Here is a 3,015-nt window from a genome sequence, read left to right on the forward strand (position 1 = left end):
GTAGAAATCTGGGCCACGTCTCCTGTACCACGACACGTATCTACTACTATGTAGAAACCTTGGCCATGTCACGTGTACCACAACATGCATCTACTACTGTGTAGAAATCTGCGCCACGTCTTGTGTACCGCAACATGTACTTACTATTGCATAGAAATCTGGGCCGCGTCTCGTGCACCACAACATGTATCTACTACTGCATAGAAATCTGGGCTTCGTCTCGTGTACCACAACATGTATCTCCTACTGTGTAGAAATCTGGGTCATATCTCGTGCACCAGAGCATGTATCTACTACTGTGTAGAAATCTGGGTCACGTCTTGTGTACCATAGCATGTATCTACTACTGTGTAGAAATCTGGGCCCCGTCTCGTGCACCACAGCATGTATCTACTACTGTCTAGAAATCTGGGTCACGTCTCGTGCACCACAACATATATCTACTACTGTGTAGAAATCTGGGTCACGTCTCGTGTACCGCAACATGTATTTACTACTGTGTAGAAATCTGGGTCACGTCTCGTGTACCACAACATGTATCTCCTACTGTGTAGAAATCTGGGCCCCGTCTCGTGCACCACAGCATGTATCTACTACTGTGTAGAAACCTGGGCCATGTCTCGTGCACCACAACATGTATTTACTACTATGTAGAAACCTGGGCCACGTCTCGTGTACCACAACATGTATCTACTACTGTGTAGGAACCTGGGCCACGTCTCGTGTACCACAACATGTATTTACTACTGTGTAGAAATCCTAGTCTCATGCTTCCTTTACTATAACATGTATCAACTACTAACTTTTTCTACTAACATCATGCATTCCAGAGTATGTTTGAAGCAGGCTTAACGTAAATACACAAATAAAAAATGCAGTTTTGACACGTGAGTTAACCCATTAATCACGATGTCTGTCCCAAGTCATGCCACTGAAAGTTTAAGTTCTTCATTTGTTTAGAGATCGTGTATAAAAGTATTCGATGAGTGAGTATGATATTACTTCGACGCCAGATCCAATAACGATTATGATTATGTATACGAAGGTTAATTATGTTTGCTTAAGATGCAATTTGATATATTCTAGAAAATGAGTTTCAAATTTTATTGGGTTTGCCGTCACTCGACATACGCAAGACATGACAGACGGTATCACAACCTGTTGCCTCCAGAGGTCTTCATCTAGATATCTAGACTGATTTTAAACACAGCTGAACCAGTCACATCTTTCTTTGTGACCATACTGATGTCTCAAAATCGAAATTTTCTAAAGGAGCTCAGATCGTGGATCTTCAAATGTGATTACATTAACATCTCTAATATAAGAAAGCTAGTCTCAAGTTATTCACATGAACACTACAACAAACCTATAGTCCTCACCATTGGTCCTTTTAATAATGTGAACGTAGACTGATGAAGAAATACTGAATGATACCGGAAAGCCTGTCTTATTTTTAACAGGACGTAATCGTTGTACTTTAAAGTTTGTTTGTATTTAAGCACAAAGCTACATAATGAGCTATCTGTACTCTGCCCACCACGGGTATCGAAACCCGGTTTCTAGCGTTGTAAGTCTGCAGACATACCGCTGTGCCACTGGGGGGGGAGGCTGTATTTTAAAGGACAATTAACGGAACAACTAACAGAAACAAAAACAACAGTTGATTTCAGGCCCGTACGCAGAATGTCTGAAAGAGGGGTTCTAATTTGTGAAATCAAAAGCCAACACATATTTTTGGATGCACAATCAGCATGAAAAGCATTCTAATGCTACTGAGGTCTGGGGGGCATGCCCCCCCCAGAAATTTTTTAAAAAATAGGTGCTTTGAGATTAACTCTGGAAGCAATTTTGCATGAAATATATCTTAAACAATTGCATGGCTGTTCGCATAAAATCCACAAATATCCAATGAAAGGTCAACAAATATTAATATACATGTTTGACTTGTCATAATATATTATTTTCAAACAAGTGAACTGTGTTCTGTTTATGTTGCTGTTGAAATTTATCGCCAACAAGTCACAGATACCTATTGTAAAGAATCCGGCTTACAAAACCTGAAGGTAGCAATACAGCTTCAGACTTCCAATACAAAGTGCTAATATAAGCCATTGCATGAGACTATTTCAAGCCAAAAAATGCTAATACTCCATCAGAAGAATGTAGGCTATGTAGAAAATGTTAAATACCATAAGCAGCTATGCTATAACTATATAAACATTTTTTACATCACAAAAATAAGGGGTTCGCCCGAACTCCCTCCAACCCCTTGTGTACGTGTATGGATTTAGTGTTACAACTGTTAATACTACCAGAAGGCTATGTATGTGCAAGGCTTTTAAGGTGTTAGAAAACAAGCCTCTGATGTTTTGCGTTTTAATTAATGTTCCATTCGGGATAACTTCCTAAAGTATATATATATATTCTCTCTTTGCATTTTGATCTCAATATTTAGCTCTATCCTTTTCGAAAATGTTGTTATTAATTTTAGCCGCGGCATAGCAGCTTATAGAATAGCTCTGAGTTTGTTTAGTTTTTTTCAAGTACAAACTTTTAGCTCATAGCTCCGCCATCTTTTGGTCGATTTGAGATCTAACTACAGTTTTAGACTCAAGAGGTCAAATCCTTTCGATTAATTCATTTGACCACGCCCAAGGTCTCATAGATTAATTTACTCTAATCTTGCTTAAAATAATTTCAATTTGAGGGTTGGCTCGTAGAGAAAGAGACGAGCAATAAATAGAATCAGGCGTACGCGCGCCCCACGCTTGGTGTTGCTGGCGCACAAAAATATAGCTAATAAAAATGAAAACAAAAAGTCTCATAGATTAATTTACTCCAATGCTGCCTAAAAGAATTTCAAGTGCCGCGGCTATTGCCTCATTATTTAATTATTGAAAGGAAAAAACTCTTACTTCACACTCCAGTTTATCATTTATTAGGGATACATTCTGCATTTTCCTAAAGTTAGCATGTTTACTGATTCAAACTGCCTCTGACGTTTTAACTATATAT

The 3,015-nt window shown here is 38.6% G+C and overlaps 1 protein-coding gene across 1 annotated transcript in view; it reads left to right on the top strand.

Moving 5' to 3' along the window:
* LOC106457529 (T-box transcription factor TBX1-like) overlaps positions 1 to 3,015 on the top strand; it is a 51,654-nt gene that overhangs the window by 46,888 nt on the left and 1,751 nt on the right. The window lies entirely within an intron of this gene.

The sequence above is a fragment of the Limulus polyphemus genome, unplaced genomic scaffold, assembly GCF_000517525.1.
Source record: "Limulus polyphemus unplaced genomic scaffold, Limulus_polyphemus-2.1.2 Scaffold342, whole genome shotgun sequence".
Taxonomy (NCBI): domain Eukaryota; kingdom Metazoa; phylum Arthropoda; class Merostomata; order Xiphosura; family Limulidae; genus Limulus; species Limulus polyphemus.